Genomic DNA, 26,240 nt, shown 5'->3' on the forward strand with positions numbered 1-26,240 from the left:
TTCTCAACCTATTGCCTCTCACGGACGGCAGCCAATCCGTGCGCGACCCCTCTCGACATCTGACCTATCTCAGCGCGGCACCACTGACGTCACACTCACACACACTGCAGCTGACAAAGACTTGCGGATTGTCCGCTCCTCACTGAACCCTTACAACTTACTTAAACTAATGCAAATTATTGCGAGCACCTCAAAATGACAACACAAATCTGTTGGTTTACTACAGGAAGGGTAACACATTTGCTTCAGAACTTTACAGGGATTTCACTTGAAGCCTCAGCTGCTACTCTCCCCTTATCAGTTCCCGCATACGCAAGCAGAATTCGACCCTCAAATTCTACTCTCGACTTGTCAATGACTCCTTCTAGTGCACTTTAGAATTTGTCAAATCTCCATCAAAGGTTTCATACACACATTATAGCTCAAACTTGACTTGTCAACCACGCCCGATTGACCTATTAAACCGTACAGATTACAACATGAACCACATTTATCTTCATACTCCGGAGTCTTAGACCTCAACAGGTCCGTACACAACAACCAACCATGTGGATAATTTTGAGCAACAAGCGCTACATTCACATGAAGTACGCCGACTTCCCTACTCTCATACTGTGGAGTACGCCCACTCCTGCTAAACAACACTTCATTTGGCCTAAATACGCACAATTTTTCCGCAATCACCTGCAAGATGCATAAGCTTTAGGCAGGCGCAAAGACCCTAACCACTCATAGTATGGCACCGAGAACAATCCCAACTCATCTAGGCAGGCTCCGAGATCCCGGGAAAGCCAATTGGGAACTTAGAAACCCATCATACCTCCGAATTGCATTATCACAGAAAAACAAATTAAACAATGAATCTCCGTCCTAGGGCCCCCAAGGGCCAAACCGTCACTCTGCTACCAGAACTGTTAACGCGTCCCTCTGTGTTAATTTATTCACATTAGGACTCGTTTTAGGCCGATGAATCTTTTGACCCAGTGGTGAGACACCGTAGAACGAGATAACTGATCAATATGTCAAGCAATATGTCAATAATGTTATCAACATATATCACCACAATATATTTCACTTTAGACATTGGTTAAACTGTCGACACAACCATGACCTTTCAGTCATGAATAACCACACCTTTGTTGAAGTTTTTGTGAATTTTATTTCCTATTGATTACAATCTAACAGCAGATGTATTAATCTCAAAACCAAAAAGCAAAGGAGCATAGTCATGATATGACAACTGTGACAAGATTTTGACAATGTAAAGATCAGAACCATTGAGACACTAACATAAGAGATACACAAGTCAGAATGCATAGAACATCATATAAGCCCAGTTCAGCATAGTACAATGTCAGTCACGTCTGTTGGTGTCAGTCAAGGTGAATACCTAATCTAACCGCTAATTGGCATCAGCATGTTAGACTTCATGCAAAACAAGTTAGAACACCAATTTGAAAAACATCTAACTAGAGTTTCTAACCAAAAATACAGCAGTTGGTACCTAGAAAGGAAAAGCATTTAGACGAATTACAATAGCAATTGTCATAGTTACCCTCCTCGGAATGAGTCAGCATACAGGATCAGGCTTCGTCTTCAGGACATCAGTTAGAGCGCCAACAGTCTATTTCATTTAAGGACAGGGGACACTTCCCTCACAAGGAGGGAAAGTGTAAATGGGGCAGTCTATGGGTGAGGATGGTTTTGTCTAAGTCTCAAATCACCAAATAGAGTGACAGAGTTTCAGGATGCAATCGATATCATTCCCTACCTAATGCTCTTGAGTCTCCTGTGTCATGAGTTTTTATCCCTTTTTCATAATATATTCCCCCAAAATTCTATTGGATAGTCACTACACCCCACTATCTTCAACCGATCAAATTATACATTAAGTAATGCATTTGTCATGTCATGATAAACTAGAATATTTTGATTGGTCTTCATAATTGACGTTTTTCGTAGGTGGCACATCCGGGGTTACTTCATTTTCTGGCACGTTCATCAGGTCAAAAGTTCCTTTGTCCATGGTCGAATGTCCTTGGAAGTTTCCATAATTGTTGCAAAGCGTATAAAAATTATACTAAAACATCGAGCAAACGGATGGGAATACAACTGCCATTGATACAATAAGCGGAGAAAAGAACAAATGCTGGGTCATGGCCTTTTGCGAGTCAGCACACTGAAGGAACAGAAAAATATGCTTTAATATGAGAGCTACACGACTACGTTTTCAACTCATGCTAACTTAAGACTCCTGGATTCTAATAAACGTAATCCTTGTAGATGTTAACATATTCAATTAATCATAATGCAAACAATTATTTCTTATAATCGACATTAGTATATAAGTACAATAGCAGCTTCACGCTTATAATTGCGTTAAGAATACATTCAAGTGGATAATATTATGTAATCGTTTTTTGTATGCAGCATTGTTAGATATAAGCATTTCACGTCTAATATGTAATATTTAAACTACGCTCTCTCAACACCTATAAAAACTAATCACTTTGAACTTGAAGAATTTTCCTTTCCTCTCTTCTCCATATGTTCCTGACTTGGAACATTGCACCTTTTATGGCTGGGTTCTCTCTCGGTCCATTGGGAATCTCCCTAGCCAATACCTTCCGGTTTTCTACCAGTCTGTTGGGAATTTCCCTCTCCTTGGGGCTTATAGCCATGCTCCTCAAGGCCTCTGTTTACCCTAGTAGGTAACATCACAAAATGATGGACGGAGTGTTGAAAGTTTTCAAACACTCACTCCCAGTCTTAGATCTGCATTTAATCCATTCTTATTTTGCTCACCACAACACCCCAGTTTGGACTCAGCCATATACAAATTAGAGTTGAACTTGATCCCTATGGGAACAGTCCAGCCCGAACTGCCAAGCCAGACCCTCCCTGGACTGGAAACAAGGATCCTGGAACTGGTTTCAAGGGATCATCCCCCATCAGCCAGGCTAGCTTGATTCCAGTGGCACAATGAACAAGGGACCCACGTCTGGGCTCATGAGGGGTGATATGTGACAGGGGTTGGGTGTCTGAAAAGTTTCAGCACTCTGTTAATCATCTTGTCGTGTTGCTATGCCCTGGTAGGTAACCACTTGTCAGCCACCGCTATTAAGTGCTTACTTTATAGGGTCAACAAAGAGCTTGTGGGACATGGTACTAAGCCTAAAAGATAGAGGAATTCCCAACTGAATGGAAAATAAATCAGATGGTAAAGGCCCTTTTCTTGTTAGTCTGGCAGGTATTGCCTAAGGTGGCTACAGCACTCCTACTTGAGTTGCTCTGGCACCATCAACTGGCTAAGGACATGGCAATCACTGTTACTACTCATTGTTGAATCTGACATGAATCTCTACCCTCCCTTTGACAGTTGTGATTGTCGCTACTATACAGCTAAATATTGTGAATGGCTGTGGAACACTCAAGAAGGAAGAGCGAGAGCTGGGTCATTTTTGCTTGCCAAAGGTGGTATATAATGATCTCCCTCTCAGTAATTGACCTCTTAAGTAAAGTGCAAATAGTTTTATTCAGAGATATCCCTTGTAGGGTATTCATAAAATCAGTGCATACTGGTTGGATTTTTAGAAAACCCTCTACTATTGAATGGCTGTTACAAGATAAGTACATACTGGAGTGAAATTGATCTTTAATAAACCCATATCACAAGGAATGTGACTGCTTCACATTAAATAGGAATAATATTATAACAGCAGCTAAAAAAACTGGAAAATCTCTCACCAATTCTTCTTGTGAAGAAAGCTAGAAACAACTCCTAACAACCATGTTGAGGTGAAAGCCATTAATATTGGCAGCAAAGGCAAGCACGTCTGTGACCATTAGTGCATGGACCGTGCCCAGTGCCAGGTCCTCTGGTCCTCCCACCCCCACTGCTTCACCACTAATGAGCTACAGGCTCTGAATGTTGGGCACACCATCAACGGCTCCTTCACGGCCTCCCCATGCTCAACCAAATGACCCTTCACCTGCCTATACTGCTATTTCTCCTGCAACGCAGGCCCACTTGCACACCCTAATGCCAGCATTGCACCTGCAAACAACCAAGCACCACTCTAGTGCATCCTGCTAAACACCTGGTCCTTAACCAAACATGCCACAGAAATCTGGGATACCATCACCACACTTGACCCTGACGTCACCTTCATCACCAAAACATGTCTAACACCCTCCTCAAACTCCGACATCGCCATGGCCACCCCTGATGGCTACAAGATGATACACCAAGACCGCATCAACAAACATGGTTGGGGTATCACTATCATCTCAAACGAAACCATTTAATGCACCATCACTGATGACAACTCAGTGCTACTCATGAAGCACTTCAACTTCCATCTCCAGACTGATGCCAATACCACAGTGCTAGGCACCCTCACATACAGACTCCCAGGGTCAACCCCACCCTTCTGTGATGCCATCGCCAACCTCATTGCCCCCCTTGTCATCAGCTCCTCCACTGATTCTTACTCATGGATCCCAATTTCCACCTTATCAACTCCAACAACACCACCTCCACTTCCTTCACCATCCACCCATCCCAGGAACTCTGCAACACCCTCTCAGACTGCTTCCACAGCAAGATCACCATGTACAACAATTTTGACCCCCGTCCCTCCACTTCCAGCCTTGACAGCATCTCTCAAGCAGCGAACACCAGCCACATGATATACTTCTAGTCCCCAATTACCACACAAACCACTGCAGCCGTCATGTCATCCATTCACTCCGGAGTACCCACCGACCACTGCCCCCTTCGGCTTTGCAACCTCAGAGCCAACACTATTAGCATGGAACTAACCCTCATCCTCAACACCTCCATCTCCACAACATCCCGGATGAATGGAAGCTCGCAGAGGTCAGACCCCTCCCAAAGAAACCCTCGGCCAACCCCAGCATCCTAAAAAAACTACAAACCGATTGACCTGCCCCTCTTCTAGTTAAAGTGCTTGAAAAAGCCGCGAACCAAAAGCTCACCGACTACCTCAAAGGAAATCACCTTCTCGACATCTCACTATTGATTCCAGGCCAACCACAGCATAAAGACTGCACTAATCTCTGCCACGGTTGACATCAGAACCCTCCTCAACAGAGAAGAGTTTGTAACGCTGATCCTAATGGACCTCTTTGCAGCTTTTGATACAGTCTCCCACCACACTCTCCTCAACAGACTCCACAATATAGTTATTCAACAAAATGCCCTAAGGTGGGTCGCCTCTTTCCTCTCAGGCTGCCAATTCAAAGTCCCCCACTCGCATACAAGGCTCTCCACAACCTAGGGACGTCCTACATTAACCATGGACTGAGCTTCTATGTCCCAGCAAAATAACTACGCTCCACCTTGCTAAACCTTGCACACACCCTCTTCCCCTATCCATCGCAGCTGCAATGGAGACCGCCCCTTCTTCAACACAGCAACCAAGTCCTGGAACAGCCTTCCCTTCCACCTCTGAACAGCTCCCTCCCTGGCAGACTTCAGAAGGAGACTCAGGACATGGCTTTTTGATAGAGACATGACACCTTCAACACCCAGATAACCTTAGGGGTGATAGTGCTGTACTTTACAAATGCTTTGAGCGGTTGGTTAATGGGAGCTAATGTAGAGGAGGAATGGACAAAGTAGCAATGCCTATCACAGTGTGAGAACAGAACCTAGGGACTAAGTAAGGACATTAAGGATAAGTGATGAGCTAGAAACAATAGTGAAGCACTTAAGCAAAGCACAGTGGGCCTGATTCACAATGGTAAACTTAGACTTTTTTTCCAAGTTTACCTCAAAGGTGTATGTTTACGGCTGACGTTATTCACAAAAGGCATTTATGAGTAGTATACTTAAGTTCGCACTCAGGGCAGACTGTCCGCACGCAGGGTAGACAATGCCTCAGCTGGAGGTGAGGGCTCAGTGACCACTGCTGGTGGTGGTGTCACCCTGCCAGCCTCTGCTGGAGGTGAGGGCTGCACTGTGTCAGCAGGTGAAGGTGCCCCCTGGGCAGCCTCTGCTGGAGGTGAGGGCTGCACTGTCTCAGCAGGTGAAGGTACAGCCTCTGCAGGACAAGTAGGCTGCACTGCCTCAGCTGGAGGTGAGGGTTCCGTGACCACTGGTGGTGGTGTTGGGGAAGGGCTTCTTCCCCTTCATGGCAGGAGGTGCGGGCTCCTTCTCCTTCATGGCAGGAGTCGAGGGCTTGCCCCCTTCATGGCAGTAGTCGAGGGCTTCTCCCCCTTCATGGCAGGAGTCCAGGGCTTCTTCCCCTTCATGGCAGGAGTTGAGGGCTTCTTCCCCTTCATGGCAGGGGGTGAGGGATACTTACCCTTCCTGGCTGGTGTTGTTGGTGGTAGTGATGTCACACTGCCAGCCTCTGCAGTCATGGCAGAAGTCGAGGGCAGGAGTCAAGGGCTTCTTCCCCTTCATGGCAGGAGGTGCGGGCTCCTTCTCCTTCATGGCAGGAGTCGAGGGCTTCCCCCCTTCATGGCAGTAGTCGAGGGCTTCTCCCCCATCATGGCAGGAGTTGAGGGGTTCTTCCCCTTCATGGCAGGGGGTGAGGGATACTTACCCTTCCTGGCTGGTGGAGTGGTATCCATCGCTGTCATGTCTCCATGACTGGTGGGTGCCTCCACTGTCTGCATGGACTGTTTGGCTGAGGTGCTGGGCTGGGTCGTTGAGACCCTGCTCTTATGGGCAGGATGGGGAGGAGGGGGAGGGAAGAGGTCAAGTTGGGCAAGGCAAAGCTTATTAGGGGCAGTGGGGTGGGAAGAGGGAGGAAGGATGGGAGTGGAGAATGAGGAAGAGGTTGTTGGAGGTGTATGTCTGCTGGACTTGGGTGCAGGTGCATTGGCAGTGTGCTTGTGTGAGGTGGATGGCTGTTGGTTGTCTGAGTGCTTGTGTTTTTGTCCTTTAGGGGGACAGACAGGGTGGGAGAGGACACAGGGACATGTGCATGGATGTTGTGGAGGTGTTTGGTAGTGAGGTGTTTGTGTTGGTTGGTGTGGTGATGCTGATGGTGGATGTGGTGTGACTGTGAGGGAGGTGGAGGAGGAGGAGAGGGGGAGACAGTGGAGGCAGTGGATGTGGTTGTGTCTACAACTGTCTGGTTTTTGCGTGAGTGCTTGTGATCTGAAGTGTGGCGCCTGTGTTTGACTGTGCCACTCTTGTGTGATGTCTTGTGCGCATGCTCATCTGTATGTGTGCATGGGATGGTTTGGGGTTCAGGAGACTGGGACTGGGAAGTGGTAGGTGGAAGGGGGGACGGTAGGTACAGAGACAATGGCTGCCATCAGAGAGGACGCCAGAGCCTGAATTGATCTCTGTTAGGCCACCAATCCACTGTGGATGCCCTCCAGGAATGCATTGCATTGCTGCATCTGGGATGCCAGCCCCTGGATGGCATTCACAATGGTTGACTGCCCTACAGAGATGATCTCAGGAGGTCAATAGCCTCCTCACTCAGGACAGCAGGGCTCACTGGGGCAGGGCCTAAGGTGCCTGGGGTGAAGGAGATGCCCACCCTCCTGGGTGAGCGGGAACAGGCAACTTACTGAGGGGCTACTGGGAGGGCAGTGCTGGTATGGGGTGGCAGCTGTAGCTGCAGCTGGGGTGGTCACAGAGGTGTCTGCCACCACCAGGGAGCTTTCCTCGTAGGAGATATCAGAGTCAGTGTTGTCACCTCCTGTCTCCCCTGTGGTGCTCCCCTCGCCCTCTGTCCCACTGATTCCCTCCTGGGTCCTGTGGGATGCAGCTCCCTCTGTCACTGGTGTCCCTGCTCCTCCACCAGATGATGCTAATGCATACATGGATAGGATGACAGAAGAAGAAAGGGGAGGAGAGAAAGGGAGCACTAGGTCAATTACTGCACCAATACCACAGAAGGCATACACAGTGTCGTCACACACAGGGATCAGGATTGAGCACTATGCATTGCACTGCTAAACAATTGGCTATATGCCACAGTAAGATGAGGGCCCACCACAGCCAACTTCACCCCTCCCGGTACCCACTAAGCCCTGTCTGACATGGAATGCAATCTAGCTAGGCTACCTTGCTTTCCCATTCATCCATTACCCTTGAGCTGGATCACGCCGCAATGTCTGGCCTGGCATTAAGGGGCACCCACTAACTGACCCCCACGACCTTGATCCCGTGCCATCAACAAATTATTGTTGGTCACTGTACTCGACCCCTTGTGGCTGTTGTGATGTCCTCAAGCGCCCATCCAGCTCTGGGTAGGCCACCGCCAGTATGCGGCCCATCGGGGGGTCAGGTTCCAACGGGCACCCTTTCGTTGTTGGGAGGCCATCCCCAGCTGGGCCTCCGCCGTCTTCCGTGCCCAGTATCTCAGGTCCTCCCACCGTTTCCGACAGTGGGTGGTCCACCTAACATAGAACCCCAGGGTCCCCACGTCCTTGGTGATGGCACGCTATAATCCCTTCTTTTGATGGGCGATGTCCTGCAGAGGCGATACAGACCGGAGGACACCATTATACATACAATCCAGTTTGTCACACATATGGCCCACCAATCCCATTTCCATCAACATTGGCACACACATCGCCCAGCGCACACCACATACACCACCACAGGACATTCCACTGTGATGACACAATGCTTGCACACACATCTCCATGTATCCTTCCCACATGCATCATGCTCAAGGTGTACTCACCTGTTGGTCTGGAGGGCCCACAAAGCAGTACGCCAATTGCTCCAACCCCTCCGCAGTGAAGGCAGTGGCCCTTTCCACGTTCACACAGGCCATGGTAGGTTCCAGACACAGGTCACAGCAGCACACGCAGTTTAGGTGTTCTCCTGTTGAAGGTCAGGAAACAAGTGAGGAATCAGATAGAAAATGGCGGTCACAGCCGCAGCGGTGTACACTGTCACCGCCGGCCCTGATCCCCATTAACCACTACTCCATAGAGCCCCATATTAGCCAATGAGGAATTGCATGGCGGTGCAAGACTGCCTTCCGCCACAACGCCCAACCTCAGCGGACTTACCTCACTTACACTTGTCCCTGCATACAGGACAGGAGGTCGCAATTTCAGATTAACCTTAACTGCATCACTGCCTAGATTTGCACATTACTTGCCATTTCCACTCTCCTGCCGCATAAATGCACTGTGTACCTTGAGGTGTGTGTTCCATTGTTCAGGTTGTGACAGCATACTCACTCTTGTGTCCCATAGATACCTACCTTTGGCAATGAACGGGAGGAGAAGACGAACCCCCGTGTACAGACCCCCTGTGGACTTGGCTACACTAGGGGACAGGCACATTATACAGACTTATAGACTGGACAGGGCCACAGTCACAGAGCTGTGTCCCCAGTTGGAGCCTGACCTGATATCAGCTATCCGTCATCCCACTGGGATCCCCCGTCTTGTGCAAGTGCTATCAATGCTCCATTTCCTGGTAACTGGTTCTTTCCAAGCGACAGTAGGCTTGGCAGTAGGAATGTCAAATCCAATGTTTTCAATCGTGCTGGCAAGAGTTTTGTCTGCCCTGGTGAAACACATGTGCAGCTACATTGCTTTCCCCCGGTGGAAGCTTTGGCCACCGTGAAGGCAGGATTCTATCCAATGGGGCATACGACCAATATTATTGGGGGGATTGATGGTACACATATAGCGTTTGTCCCCCGCCAGAATGAACAGGTGTTCAGGAATCGTAAGAGTTTCCACTCACTGAATGTGCAAATGGTGTGCCTGGCGGATCAGTACATCTCCCACATCACTGCCAAGTATCCTGGGTCGGTGCATGATGCCTTTGTCCTGAGAAATAGCAGCATCCCAAATATGATGGCCCAACTACAGAGGCACAGGGTGTGGCTAATAGGTGAGCAAGAGTCCGCACCCACTGTATGTCAGTGCATGCCTTCAGGTGTTTTCCCCATAGGACTGTGTAAGGCTAATTGTTGTCTCTCATTACTTGCAGATGACTTTGGCTACCCAAACCTATTGTGGCTCCTGACCCCTGTGAGGAATGCCAGGACAGGGCTGAGGACCATTATAATGAGGCACACGGCGGACCAGAAGAATATTCGAGAGGACCTTCGACCTCCTGAAGACCAGGTTCAGGTGCCTCCATCTGACAGGTAGATCTGTGTGCTAGTCACCCAGAAAGGTCTGCCAGATAGTAGTGGTATGCTGCATGTTGCACAACCTGGCCCTCAGATGACATGTGCCTTTTCTGCAGGAGGAGGGTCCTGGAGATGACCCTGTGGCAGCAGAAGACCCTGACAACAGTGAGTATGAGGCAGAGAATGAAGATGAGGACAACAGAACATCAGTTATACATCAATACCTCCAATGACACACAGGTGAGACAGTGGAATTGACCATTACTCCGACTATTGATGTTTTCTGAGTGGCTGTAGCATGATGGCATTTACTTCTTTGCATCTCTACTTATTGTCACCTATGGCTTCTCATTTTCCACATGTTGGTGATATGACAACAATGTCCTGATGTGATCTCTACAGACAGTTACAGGTCATTATTTGTATGCTATCACAGTGTTCAGATAATTTGCACTAGATGTGACTGTTCCCACAAATGCACATTTGCAACACATAAAACAGCGTCACTCAAATTGTGTTCAAGGATGTTTATTGTAGTGCAAATAAGTGACTGAAAAGTGCTATGGAATGGGCTGATGGTGGAGGAAAGTCCAGGGTATTGTTCCAGTCTGTTTGTAGCACAGGTCCACTGTCCACTAGCTGCAGCGGATGTGGTGGGCTGGTCAATAGACTGGCTAGTGGTAGGAGCCCGCTGCTGTGTAGTCCATTCCCTCATGATGTTGGCCATGTCTGCCAGCACCCCTGCTATGGAGATCATGGTGGTGTTGATAGCCTGCAAGTCCTCCCTGATGGTATTCCACCTGCAGCCGCTTTTTCTACTGCATGTTGTTCAGGATCTGGCCCATCGTGTCCTGGGATTGTTGGTAGGCCCCCAGGACATTAATGAGTGGCTTGTGGAGAGGCGGTTCCCTGGGCCTGTCCTCCCCCTGGTGCACAGCAGTCCTCCAAGTGTCCCTGTGGCCCTGTGCCCCTGGCCCCTGAATAGTGTGCCTACTGCCACTGATCCCAGGTCCCTGATTGTCTTGGCAGCGAGGTATGGACTGGGGTCCCTGTACAGATGGGCACACTACTGATTGCCGTGTCCGGGGGACAGAGGTGTGGGGGCGCTGGGTGGGTGCTGTGGTGGTGGATACTGATGAGGGAGGCTCTGTGGTGGACTGTGAGTGGGTTGGGGTGACTGACTGACCAGTGGTCCCTGGTGAGCCAGTTGTCGATCCAGATCCTGAAGTCCAGAGTAACTGTCATCACTGGGGGCATCTTCTATGGGAGACTGGATGATCGTGGTACCTTCTCTCCACTGACATTAGCTGGGGCACCTGTGGGGATGTAAGTGATGTATTATGCTTCATGCCTGTGACATATTGTACATCCCTATCTTTCCCACTATCATTGCTGTTCCTGTGCCAGCTTTGAATGTGTATGTTGCTGTTATGTGGGATTGTTAATACCCCTATGCTGTGCATGCTTTGGTGATGGCTGTCCATACAAGGCTGGGAGGGCTGTCCATGCATTAGTATAGCATGAGGGCTTGGCATTGGGGTTAGGCATCTGCGTTGGTGCAGTGTGTGGGATGGAATGGAGTGATGGGAGTGAGGGTGAGGCTGTGAGATGGCATGCAGGTATGGGGGTGATAAGTGGTAAATGGTGACTTACCAGTGTCCATTCCTCTTGTTACTCCATTGAGTCCGTCTGGATGCAGGAATGCCAAGACTTGCTCCTCCCATGCTGTGAGCTGTTAGGAAGGAGGTAGGGGTCCACCGCCAGTCCTCTGTATGGCAAGCTGGTGCCTTGCTGCCACAAAACTCACCTTCCCCTGTAGGTTGTTTCACCTCTTCCAGATGTCGTCCCTTGTTCTTGGATGCTGTCCCACGGCATTCACCCTATCCACGATTCTCCACCATAGCTCCATCTTCCTTGCAATGGATATTTGCTGTATCTGTGCTCCAAACAGCTGTGGCTCTACCCTGACTATTTCCTCCACCATGATCAGCAATTCCTTATCTGTGAAACGGGGGTGCCTTTGTGTGGCCATGGGTGTTGTGTGGTGTGTGTAAGTATGTGGGTGTTGGGTAGTGTTATTGGGTGTGCGTAGTGGAGTGCATGAGGGATGTATGGGTGTGTGTAGTTGTCGCAGTGGTCTTGGAGTCTGTCTGGTGGCAATTATTTGTATTCGTAAGGGGTTGTGGATAATACAGGTGTATGTTTTATAGTGGTATGAATGGGTGGTTGTGGTGTGTGTATGGGTGTCAGGTGTGTTGTTTGAATTGGCCAATGTTGTGTAGTTTAGTATTTGGGTGTCAATTCTGAGAGCGGCGGTGCGTACCGGCATTGAATGTCTGCTGTGGTGATTCGTGGGTCATGATGTGGTGGGCGTTGTTTTGTTGCCATAAAGGTATGGGTGCTGGTACCGACAGTTTACCACTGACCTTTGGGCTGGCTTATTTGTGTATGTGGCTGTACTCTGTCGGTTTGGTGTGTGTGTGTCATAATATGACGAATGGATATCGGCCACCGCGGCAGTATGTTGGTGGCCATCACTGTGGTGGTAAGCGGGATTTTTCCGCCAATGTCATAATGAGGGCATAAATGATCAATAACTATGATACACTAAAAATGTGACCATGGCTGTTGTCCCAATTATTTGCATATTGCATGGTGAGTCACACCCTCATATATCTCATTTAGACCATTGTACCACATGTACCAGATTCCTTTGTGATGGAAATGGCAACTTCTAATCCCTGTGTCTCAAACAGTGGTTCATCACTACTGCTTCATTCACTTAACCCTGGTAAATGGCAATTGATAATGTGCCTCATTCACTTACCATTGCGGATGGCATATAGATACCATTGTGTACAAATGTGACAAGTTGCACATATTCATCATTGCTTGGTTGAGTTGGTGACCTTTCCATTTTATTGCCACTTACAGCCAGAGTACAGTCACCCTCTGGAGCAGAGGTCCCTGCACCATTAGGGAGGCAATGTAATGGAGCACATCAACCCATACTACCAGAACAAATGGGTACATAAATATGGTAGAGGATCCAAACCCCTCCATTGTGGTCAGAAAACCCATAGGTATATTACTTAGAATACATCAAAAGTCCCAAACCCCCAAACCTGTGAAATGAACTAGGAAATGTTGTGCAGTGCATCACATGTGTCAATGGGAATGTTGTCCAGAACTACAGACTGCAGTAATCTCTGCTACACATATGGGTGTGACATCTGGTCAGGCATCACACATTGGGTGCATGTAGGACTCTGGTGAGTATAGCTAATAATTACTTTACCAAATGCTCATGATCCTAAACAGTGGATTATATTTCAGCAGTATTTGGTGAGTGTCTAATATCACTGTTGTTACTCATCTCCATATGCTCACATATGGCTCATAACACTATACCACTTCACAACATGCTGGCTAATGAAAGGTTGACTCAAAAGTATGGTGAGTGTGTACACTATGTACCTAAGTGCTCATATTGGCTCTCATGTATGTGGATTTGGTATAGGGCAGCACAGCAAGTCTTTATATCACAAATCGTCACACCTCACCTCAGGAGGTGTACGGCTTTAATGCATTGCTAGGTTTACATAGTTTTGTAAATCTGGGGAAGTGTCAAAATCATGGGTGTTGGGTGGGGGCACCTCGCAGCGCCCATGGATCACCACCTGATTGCGGAGTGAAGCAACACAGCGACTTGAGCAGCCTTGCCTTACTGCATAACTAATAGGCCATTGAAAGCCATGCAAAGTGCCACTGCGTGGCCTCATAGATATGAATTTGTAGCTTGCTCTCTCAGAGCTGCACAAAAAAACTATGCTTCGACAGCACAAGGGGCTCATAAATATACCCCCAAGTCTCTTATGGAGAGAAGTAGCCACAACTGGTTTGAAAGTCCATGACATGGATACTCGCTGAGAAAATCCCAGGGCCCAAAATGTATAGTAGTTGATGTGGATGAGAGCTGTGCAGATGGCAGTAGGGCTGCAGTTGGAGAGGTGGGTTAAGGCTGGTAAAGTGGATGTAGAGGAAGTGAAGCATATACTTCTGGTGGCTAAACTGCCCAATTTGAAACCAGTAAAGTTGATGATCATCCCAGCTTCTCCCCTTGACAAAATTGTGTGATCCTAGGCAAATGTTGATTTTCACTTTACCTCCTCTCCCTCCACAATCCCATATAAAGAAACCTTGAAATACATGACTTAAGGAGGTGTGCTTTACAAAACCCTATTTATTGTCAGGTGAAATAGGCCATGATGTTGTTCATGTATAATGGGAACACAGGCCAGTGAAAGAGTAAACAGCAGAAATGGTTGCCCTCCCAGTCCACACTGGGCAATGTTACCCCGTTGGGGGGCAGAAGAATGAATGTTACCCAAATCTTGGTTGATAAGTCTACATGGCAAACCTGTACTCTGCAATGCAGTGAAATGGCCTGATGTGCAAAGGTAAAATGTCTGCATGTTGTGGAAAACTCCTTTAGAAATTTGAATAGACGATATCATACTTATGATACATGGTGCCCCTAAAAATGAAGGAGTGTCCAAAGGTAGGTGGTGCAGGGAACCCTAGTTACTTCCTTCCTTTAATATCAGTAACCTTCAAATACATGTTTGCCTATAAATGTGATACCTAGTTGATGTCAGTGCCATTTTGAATTAACAGCTGCTCAGTGCTGCTGTTGACCAAGGGGCCGCTTGTGAAGATGAGGAGGGCCACATGTGGCCCCACACCCGTAAACTGCAGATCACTGTTATAAAGCTATGACATATGTTATGTTATGTTATGTTATAATGGTTTATATAGCGCCTAAACTGCCCAGAGGCCTCGTAGCGCTTATACTGCCATTGCGGAAAAGTACTGTTTATATTCATCCAGGAGTTTAGATTTTAAATAGCCATGTCTTCAAATCCTTTCTAAAGGACATCTCTTGTGGATTTTATCTTATCTTGAAAGGAAGGTTGTTCCAAAGCAAGGCACCTTGATATGCTAGTGATCTTCCTCCCCATCTTGCTTTCCTCGCCATAGGTACTACGGCCAGGTTAGCTGAGGAGGATCTGAGTGTCCTGGCTGGAATGTAGACCTGTGCCAAAGTTTTAAGCATTTCAGGACCATTATCAAATATGGCTCTATGAAAGTGACAAAGGGTTTTGAACTGAATCCTTTCCTCCACAGGAAGCCAGTGTAGGGATGAAATCCCTGTCCGTATCGAGTGTTGTCTAGGAATTTTTAGCAGCAGACGTGCCGCTGCGTCTTGTACCCTTTGCAGTCTTTGAATCACATATCTCGGTGAGCCTATAAACAAGGCATTGCCATAGTCAATCCGAGAACCTATCAATGCCTGAATGACCAGTCTTCTGGCAGAAAATGGTAGAATAGTTAAGACCTTCCTCAGGGTCCTAAGCAGGGCGAATGCATTTCCTGCTATTCTATTAGCATGTTGGGCCATTGAGAGAAGAGGGTCCAGCCATACTCCCAGACTTTTAATGAGACCTTTTGGGGGAGGGAGGGTGGGCAACCCTCTCAATAGGCTAGAGTTAGCTAACGGCATTTTATTTCCAAAAAACATGACCTCCGTTTTATCGTCGTTGAGCTTCAGTTTACTTCTAGACATCCAAGTCGAAACTGCTTCCAGACAAGGACCTAGTGCCGTACCCATATCAGGGTGGGTATTGGAAAAAGAGACGACCAGCTGCGTATCGTCTGCATAAGATACCAGGTTCAGTCCAAATGGCTCAACTATTCCTGCTAATGGCCGCATGTAGACGTTAAAAAGTAGCGGACTTAGGGCCGACCCCTGAGGGACACCACAATTATTGAAAGTGCGCCTGGAGGAAATATGTTCTATCGAGTACCTGAAAGGATCTCCCATGTATAAATGAAAGGATCCATTCTAGTGCAACTCCGGCAATTCCACATCCCCACAATCTGTCTTTGAGGATATTTAGATCAACTGTGTCGAAAGCCGCACTCAAGTCTAGGAGGATGATCGCGGTTTCAAGACCTTTGTCCATCGTCTTCCTTGCTTCTTCTGTAATGGCAATCAGTACGATTTCTGTACCATGTTTAGGCCTGAAACCCATCTGGGTAGGATGTATAAGTTTTTTTTCTTCCAGAAGCGTAGACAGCTGAGAATGTACATGCTTCTCCGCAAGTTTGGCTATTAGAGGCAGCAATGAAATCGTCTATAGTTGCTCAGTATCCTAGAATCCAGATTAGTTTTCTTTAAGAGTGGCTTGACTATAGCCTGTTTCCAGTGGTCTGGTACCTTACCGGAAACTAATGAGGTGTTAATAAGTTTCGTAATTATTGGACCTAAAACTGATGTTCCCATGGATAAGATCTGGGGGGGGGGCAGGATGTAGTGGCGAGCCCGATTTCGTTGATCTCAATAATTTAGTAACTCTGTCCAAACTAATAGGAGTAAAGTTTGTAAGGAAAATTTCCTCCCCAGCCTCCTGGATCATCAACCCCTGATCTATGATAGTGGAGTTGGGAAAAGCTAAATAGATGTTCTGAATTTTACTTAAAAAGAAGCTTGCCAGATCCTCTACATGTTGCTGAGGGGATTCCCTAGTTTCTGACTCCTCACTCGGATGAATAAGATCTTTTAAGGCGTTAAATATCTCCTTGGGTGAGTTAGCTGCTGCTTCAATTTTTTCAGAATAATATGTCGCCTGAGTTTTTTTAATTTCTAAATGATATTCTCGAATCATATTCTTGTAGTCCCTTTTCATAGAGTCATCTTGAGTGTATCTCCATTTCCTCTCTTGCTTCCTACATTCTCTTTTTTTGTCAAGTAGGCTTGCATTAAACCAGGGAGCCGACTTCTTTCGAGGAATGTTTTTAGTGGCAGAGAGGGGTATGATCTCATCTAGGCTATCCTCTATCCATTTGTTAACAGAGTGCGAGAAGTCTGTTATATTATTTATATTTAAATTACCTGGTCTATTTTTCTCCAATGCGGTAATAAACTCTTTGGCTTTTAATTTATGCCATTTCCTTCTACGTGGAGGGGCCCCCGTATGACTGCTTTTATAGTGAGAGATGGATAATTCTAACTCTAAAAGGAAGTGATCCGACCATGCTAATGGGCGTGAGGATAGAAATGTTATACCTGGTACGTTAGAAAATACCAGGTCAAGTGTGTGTCCCTTAATATGAGTAGGTCCCTGAATAAGCTGTACTAGGTCACATGCATTCATGTCTGCTATTAACCTCTTAGTGGAAGCATTGTCTATATTTTCTGCGTGTAGATTAAAATCTGCTACACACTTGAGGTGCCAGGTTCAGCAGCTGACGTCAAGGGGATCTCAATACCACACAGCTGTGGTTGGAGCGGATGGCAGTGGCGTAAGAAAGGCCCCCACTGCTCCCATGATGCTGGGTAGAGCTCTGAGGGGCCTCCTCAGCACACCACCCTGGCCTAAGAGCTCCCCAGTGAGTCCAGAGGGGGCCTCTCCATATTCTGTGCAGGGGGGCCACCTCAAGTTTCACTACACCACTGGCTGATGTATTTGCCTTTGCATTGCACATCTGCATTGAACGACTTGATGCTACAGTGTGAGCTGTCATATGTAGGTGCACACAAACCAGGTCACATGTTGAGCATCCGCTTATGCAAAGATCATTTGATTCAACCCTTGTTTTGCACCACATGGTATTCAAATGCAAATATGTATCCCTTTGCTTTGAAATTCTTTATTAAAGAGACACAACAGTGCCAGGAAAGGAGGCACAGATTCATAGTCAATTTAAATACACCATCATGGTTTGAATGATAGAAAGATATGAGCAACAACTGTTTTAAGCTGGTGCATGGTAGGGGAGGGGTTGTGGTGTTGGGACTTAGAGTAATAGAGAGGGGTAGGAGAAAGAAAAAAGAGAGGGATTTAGAGGGTGAAAAAGAGAAGAAAGGGGAGGAAGGGGGGACTTCAGAGGAAAGAGGGTAGGTTGGAGACACAAACACAGTTATAGAGAATCAAATTATGGGAGTGGCTCATCTCCGCTTATAGGGTACCATCTGAAGCTAGTCACACCCTAGGGTATCATAAGATCCTAGTATGCTGGTAAGTTGTCCCCCCTTATGACGTCTATTTGATGTGTCCACTGACCGGTGGCATGTGGATTGAGACTGCTGTCTTTTGGGCCGGGTACTGTTGGTCATATTTCATGAGGGTGGGGGGTCTACATATAACTCGCAGACAGCTGCACATTCAACATTTTCAGAACAGGGGAAAATGCAGAGGATATATAGAATGGCGGTTGCCGTCGGAGTACACTATCTTGTCTTGTCTCCTCGTTGGGGGGACAACTTGCTAAAAAATGAATGTGGTACGCTTATGACTTAATGGTACATTCCTTTTTGTGGGTGTGTGAAAGATACGGTCGATGTCAGGATAGGAAAGGCTTTCGATCTTGTGCCACAGAACAGTTGAGCACTCAACACCAGTACTTTGCCCGTCTATTGGTTGATGGTTTGGAGGGGGGAGACCCGGGACAGGAAAGGGAGGGAGTGGTGGGAGGTGGGCAGTGGGGAGGCCGGAGTGGGGGGGAAGGCTGAAGGCATAGCTGTGTGAGTACTGACTATCAACGACTGGTGACTGCTGGCAGGTAGGGGCGAGGGGTGAGAGCAGTAAAACCGCAGGCATGTTAAAAGTTATGGTATTCCTATGAGAAAGGGAGTCCATATCTGGTTAAATAGGGCAACCTAAACCTGTAAATTATAAATTACTCATTTGTATGCGGCTATTCAGACCATTGCCCCATCCACTCCTCTGTCCTCTGGGCAGGGGAGCACAGATAACCTCCAGTGGCTAGGATACAGATCTTTGCTGTCGCTAGCGCCATATGTAGCAGTCTCTGCTGGGGTCTGGCAAGGCGGGGGATCCTGTGTCATGTAAGAGTTTTAGAGAGGGGAAAGCGGTGATCGGAGTTGTAAAGATGTTCTGAGTATGGATACCACCGCTTCGCACAAGGGCTGTATCGAAGGACATTCACATAAGATGTGTGGCAGGTCGCAGTGGGTCTCCAGACATCGCCAGCCGGTCGCGTAAGGTAGTAGTCCTACTATGTAAATTCACCAGTGTCCATTACTAATCTCAGATTATCTTGAAGAGGCAGAACTTCAGTCGTACTTCCCTAGTACCTCTGTCTAGGGCTTCTATTATGTCCGACCAGTCTTCTGGGTCACAATCCTTCTGCAATCGGGTCTGCCATTTACAGTGTAACGTTTCAAGAAGGGGTTGCGAGTATGGGTGCCAATGTTATTATCTCATATAGGCCTGCCATCACCCCTTTGTGTTGACCCCATGTCCTAAGGTAGGGAATTGTGGGCAACATCTGGACTATGCAGGGAGCAGCTCCCAAACTCTGTAGCAGACAGTGTTTTAGTTGGAAACGCCATTCCTGGATGGGGTAGAGATCATATTCCTCCCATATGTTCCTAAACAGATTGAGCACACCATCGTCTACAGTCTGAGAGAGGCATTCAATGCAAGCCTTGCTCCACTGTGGCCAATTGAGGGGGGTACCTCCTATGCATAGGCTGTCATTGCCCCATAGTGGGGCCTGAGCCTGTAGTGAGGGGTATATTCCGAGGAGGTGGTGCGCCCTACTCCAGGCTGTATGCTTCATTTTCATGGGTTTCATGGGTTGACTGGGCCAGGCTGGGGAGGGCCAACTTTGTATAGGCTACTTAGGCAACCTCGGTGTGAGAGCTGATGCCTTTCCATGACCACCCACTGCAGCGAATCCAGTAGTCCTGGAATCATGTATGCTATTTGAGACAAGTGGAGGGCGAGAGCGCAATGTTCCACCGAAGCCGCATGTACGGCATGCTATGAGCTTTGCGGACACTAATTGGGGATGTGTGGAGCCCCATAGGAAGGCTCTGTTCGCTGCATCTATTGATCTCAGGGACTGGAGGGGTACTTGGAGGGGTATCGTACCCAACATATATGTAAAGCGTGGTAATGTGACCATTCCCACTGCTTGTACTCTACCCCACATCGAGAGGCCTAGGTGAGACCATTTCTCAAAGTCCAGTTTCATACGAGCCATGAGAAGGTCTAGATTATCTGCCACCATCCGTTCTAGTCCTCAATTTTACATGTATCCCCAGGTATTTAAGGCGATTTGTGGTCCCTGCTATCAGCACAGACTGGTGGATTGTGGCCGCAAGTGGCTCCATAGCCAACAGAAATAGAAGTGGCAAGAGGGGACAGCCCTGCCTCATCCCTCTATGGACTGGGAAAGGGTCAGAGATAAAGCCGCTACAGTTCACTTGCGCCGTGGGGCAGTCAAAGAGCAATTGGACTTTGCCAATGAATTGGTCTCCTAGTCCGAATTTCTGCAGGGTCGCAACTAGAAAGGGCCATTTGATGCAGTCGAATGCTTTTTCGGCATCCAGGGACAAAGCTAGAGCTTTGTCCGCAAAGTGTGTGGCTTCCGATAGGGCTTGGGAGAGGGTGCGCAGATGATTCCTGGAGGTGCGTCCCGCCACAAATCCCACTTGGGTGTGGTGGACTTGCACAGGCGGGCTGCCAAGATGCTGGCCAAGGTCTTGATATCATTGTTCAAGAGAGAAATGGGTCGATAACTGCCACAGAGTAGGGTGTTCCATTCTGGTTTTGCACCCAGTGAGCTCTTGTTACATGCTTCTGTTAGAGCCTCATGTAAAGCACAGACCACCTCCTCACATCCCATTAGTAAAATTCCACAAGGAAGCCGTTGTTCCCTTGCGATTTACGGTATGGGAGGTTGGAGATAGCTTGCATTATTTCAAGCTTGCTTATCTCTCCATTCAGAAGGGCTGGGCCCTCAGCTGAGAGACGGGGAGGCTGGTGCTGTTTAAGAAGGCCTCTATTTGGCTGGGGCTGGTCATCGTTTCCAGAGTATAGAGGCATTGGTAGAAAGCCAAAAATTAGTTAACAATTCCCTGTGGGCGAGTCAGTATCTCCCCGCTGGAGGATTCTTTAGCCGATATGGCTTGTGCAGTCGCTCTCTGACGGAGTTGTGCCGCTAAACGTCATCTAGCTCTCTCTCCTTGCTCATAATGCCGCACTTGCAGGCGTTGTAATGCATATTTTGTCTGCGATGTATAGAGCTCATTGAGGGCTATACGGGCACACTCCAGGCTCTGGCACGTGCGTAGGGTTGGATGGGTAGTGTATTGTTGTGTGAGATGCCTTATATCATCCTCTAAGATCTTCTGATGGGCTTTTCTATCCTTGTTGGCTATTCCACATCTCGCATCATTTGCCAGTGTATGGTCACCTTAGCCTCTGCCCACGTATCCCTCTGAGTGGAGACAGTGCCTACGTTTTCGCACAGATAGGTAGACATATGAGTCCCTAATTGCGCTTTTCCCTCAGGGGAGCAGTAGTGGTGTATGGCAAAGCACTAGGGCTTGCGGCCTGGGGAGGGGAGACGTAAGTCGACGGCCAGGAGGATCAGGGAATGGTCTGAGACGTCACATTCCAATACTTGGGTATCCTGAATTTGGGCCACTACACTGTGTGACACAAAGAAGTTATCCAAGCATGATTGGATTCCATGTACCAGGGATAGGAAGCTGTATTCTCTATGAGCCGGATGCGTTAGTCTCCAAGGGTCCATGAGTCCCTGATCCGTCATTATGTCATTCAAGATTGCTCTGTCATGATTGCTGCTAACATCAAGGGGTACAGTTGTGTCTAACACTGCGTCTCTGGCCAGATTCCAGTCATTGCCTGATCACGTTACGGGTCTCCCTTTTCTGTCAGTAGGTGGTTAATTAGTAAGAAGAACTGACGTTTGGCGCCGCCTAGTGCATATACAGAGCCGATACATGACAAGGAGTCACACATACCTCCCCTCTGGGTCTGACCATGATTTTGTGACAGTTACGGGCAATGAATTACGAACCAGGATTGCCACGGCGCATTTCCTAGAAACTCTGTTCCCTGTCATCTGTTGCGTTGGGCAACAGCTCTAGAGCGCCTTCCCTGACCAGTCCTGGTGTAATTTGCTCGATTCAGCATTGTCAAGGTGCGTCTCCTGAAGAAGGGCTATATCTGCCTGTTTGGATTGAGATACGGGAGCATCTTTTTTCATTTTACGAAGTGCGTCAAACCATTGACGTTCCACGGTATGATCTGGAGTGGGCGGTTTGTAGATGTATCTGGCCTAGCCATCCTAAATCAGAGGTAGGGGGGAAAAAGAGTAGCGAAGGACTGTGGGCATAGAAGGGAAAAGGTATCGGATGTGATAGGTTGGGTAAGGGCGGTGTGTGGGAAAGAAAGGGAGGGGCTGTCCGATGTCGGGTACTCACCTGCATTGGCGTAGGGATGTAGGAGAGAGTGGAGGAGTAAGGACTTGGTTAAAATGGGGGAATATAGAATAGGAAGGGGAAGAAGAAGAAGAAGAAGAAGAAGGGAAAAGAAGGGAGGGGGTATGGAAAGGAAAGGTACAATATAGAAAGGAAAGAGAAGAGTGAGAAAGAGAGATGGAAGGAAAGAACAAGAAGCAAACTAGATACTAACGGGAGAAAAAGAGAAAAGAAGAAGGAAGTGATGCCGGCCAGAGAAAGGAGCAGTGCTCCAGTTGTTTGGATCTTCGGACTGCGGGTCTAGACCTGTGTGGCCTACACACTCAGCCGGAGGGGCCCAAGTCGCACACCAATCTTTTATGTGTAGGACCTTTGAGAGAGTTATTTGAGACTTGAAGGGAAATGGGAAGTGGTGGGACACCAGAGGGGGAGGCGGGAGAGGAGGGGGAGGGGAGGGAGGAAGGGATTGGAAGGATAGGTGCAATACCTCTGCATGCGGAAGGGCTCCCTTTAGTGGTTACAGGCAACTACGATACTTAGTGGGTGGCATGGGAGTAGTTACTGTGGTAGCGGGATGGGATTGGCATCCTGGATCTGGTGACAATTTGCACAGGCAGAGGGATAGCAGAAGGTCACCAGCCTGGATCTTTATGTTTTGGAGCATAATGAGTGCTACGTGTCAAGCAGCCTTGAGTCCCTGCACTGCATCCTGTTACGTCTAGGGGTTGCAGTATCTTATTCTTAGTACTTATTCCTGTTGTTTCACCAGTAGATGTCTAATACACCGGTAGGGCAGAAAGTACAGGGGCCATCACTAGAGGTCATAAAATTGTGATACGCTAAGCAAAATACATGAACGAGAATAAGATACAACTGCAGCATGATTGCATCATAAATAATGTATATCATACAACCAACATTACATCATAACTTTAACTTTCAACAGAGTATTCTAACTACTCAAAGTACTCATCTGTCCATCGGTACAGTAGTGGAAATCACGATCTTCAGGTAGGTCTCCAGACCCCCTGGCATCATGCATCTTAGCTGTGGTTTCATGCAGGATCTGCGGGAGGCTTCAGGGGAGAGCGGGACTAGTCCCTGTCTTATAGCTGTGTATGGAATGCCACTGCCTGCAGCACTTGTCCCGTGTCATCATGTGTCCGTGTAAGCCTCTCCAAATCTCTGCCTCTGGAATGTTTGTTTGGGTCTCGGCAGTTTCTTCCTTCCTTAGACGTTGAGGTTGAAAGGTTGAGGTGGGCAGTGTACTCCGAGTGTCAGTAATCAGGTCCTCTTGCCTAGCAGGTGGTATTGTATCCATTGACTCCATTGACTGTGACGGTAGATTATCTAGGAAAAGCCGGAGGTCCTCTGGTTCATAAAAGTCCCTGCACACCCCGATTTTGGTGACCCACATCCTGGCCGGGTCAAACTAGCTATATTTCACATCTAGATGGTGCAGCCGAGGTCTGAGAAACAAGAAGGCTTTCCGATGGTCATTGGTCTCTTTTGAGAAATCTGCCCTCAGTCTGGAATGGACCGTGCGAGCGAGCCGCTAGGAGGAGTTGATGCATCTGCCTGTGGCGTAGGAGGCAGGCAATTATCGGTCGGGGTTGGAGGTCACCTTGCTTTTGTTTTGAGCCTATACTGTGCGCTCTTTGAAACTCCAATGGTGGGTCAAAGGTTTGAATATTTAGCGTGGGGAGGACTTCTCGCAAGAAGGCTTGGGCTGCAGTTCCTTCAATTTTTTCCAGGAATCCAAAAAAGCTGACATTTTCTCTGCAACTTCTATCTTACAAGTTACCGGCTTGCTGCGTAATTATAGCAGTTCCTGGTCTCTGTCTTGTCCAGTGTTAAGGTGGTCCTCCATGATCCTTACTCGTTGCTCTAGTCCTGGTACATGAGACTGAAAGCTTGCTATGTCTAGGCGCATAGACTTCGTCTCCACCGTCAGTGAAGCTATAGAATAATCCATCCCTTCAAGCCATCGGCCCACGGCCGTGATCTCTTGAAGTATTCGTTCCATGGTTGTTTCCTGCTCCAGGCTAGCCATGGTTTCCTATAGTCAATGGTGGTCCTATAGTAGAAGTCGTGGATCGCGAGTGTTGGCGGTGCTTCTGAAAAGAGGAGTTGCCTTGCCCTCTCACCAGTGGATTTTCTGGCCGATTTACCAACGGGCATCTCAAGACCAGATGTTCAAGTCCAGTCCGCAGGTTTAGGTCACAGGCTATGTTCCATAATGAGTGTCACGTTGTGTATCTGTGGAAAAGGGATAGTTTCAGTTGTGAGAGGGATGGTTGGATGCTGACCCTCTTGTCCTACTCCTTAACTACATATGTACTCTGTTGCAGCCTTTGAGCGTTGTCTTGTCAGGTCATTGCGATCACCCGACGGTCCTTGATGTAGTCTGGTATTGCTGCTCAGGCTTCTTATCAGTGAGGAGGTTGGATGTTTTTGAGGTTGGTGGGGAGTTGCCACTTGCTCTGCGCTCTCGGATTCTGAGAAGGGGGAAAAACCCGCTATCAAGCCTCCCTTCTGTCCAGATCGCACAGTTGCTGCTCCCCTCACCAGTTTACTGAGTTGCTCGAAGAACATTGCATGGGAGGAGGGGGGGAGCTTCCCTGAGCTCACGCAGTCATTCCCAAATTTATGGGGTCCCCCCTTTCGAGGGGTCGTGTCACCTTTAACAAATTGCGTTCAGTCCCCCCTCTCGCTCCACGATGTCCACGGAGGTTGTTCTCGGTTACCTCATGTAGGGTCTGGGCCTATGTGGTCTTTTTGTTGTTGGTGTCGTTCCGTCCTCCTTTTATAAGGGCAGGCAGGGGAGGGATACCTGGTGCAAGCAGGAAGCAGCCTTCTCCTCACCCCCCTGTTTGGCCAAATAGAGGCAGTGAAGGTGATGACGCAGGGTCTCATGAGGCTTTAGAGATAGGAGAGTTTTGGAGTCTGGTGCTGGGGGAGGAGCCGTCGTCTTCATCCTTGGCCCACAGTTGCCACTCCTGGCCTTCTCTGGCTGCCCGTTGTCAGTGCTCGTGGCCACCGACTTGCATGGCAGAGTAGGCCTCTCTCACTCACGCCCTGCTGTAGCCGCTCTATGAGGCTGTACACGGTGGATGTGCCCCCCGCTTGCCCCCCCTCAGTTGGAGTCTGGGGCTGTACACAGCAGATCTGCCTCCCCCGCTCGGCCCCTCAGTTGGAGTGTGGGTCAGAGTAGTCCCTGGGGCTCTTCCAGGAGTTTTCTCGGCACCTCCGTTCCCCGACCAGGGTCCACCACCTTGTGGAGCCCCAGATTCAGGCAGCCATCTTCCGCGGCCTGATCACGCCCCGCAAATACGTATCCTGTTGCAACCTCTGTCAGTCAGATGCAGAGGATGATGAGTCACTTCAGGAAGAAGGACCACCCACCAGTGCTGGGTGACAGGCAATCCAAGGAAAGAGCTCACTCCACTTCCAAGCAGCCATGTCACCTGCAAGAAATGCACAAAAGGAGGAGGAGGAGGAAGTAGAGGAGAATGAGGCGGAAGTAGAGGAAGATGAAGAAAATCTGGCACTGATTGCAGAGGATGATGAATCTGATCCCTTGGCCACCATTGTTGGGCCACTGGGCAAAGCACCTGAGTCCATATCTACTCCACCCAGGATAGTGCCTCCGATACCACCTCCAAGGATTGTCCATTCTCAGCAGTCATCCAAACAGCCACATCATTCACATACCACAACACAACCATCAACCCCTCACAGTCCTCATATCCATGTAAGATGTGTTGGTTCCCCGATACAGTCCTCCCATGACACTGTCTACCGGGCCTTCTCTCTACCAC

The sequence above is a fragment of the Pleurodeles waltl genome, chromosome 5 (assembly GCF_031143425.1).
Source record: "Pleurodeles waltl isolate 20211129_DDA chromosome 5, aPleWal1.hap1.20221129, whole genome shotgun sequence".
In the NCBI taxonomy this organism is placed as follows: domain Eukaryota; kingdom Metazoa; phylum Chordata; class Amphibia; order Caudata; family Salamandridae; genus Pleurodeles; species Pleurodeles waltl.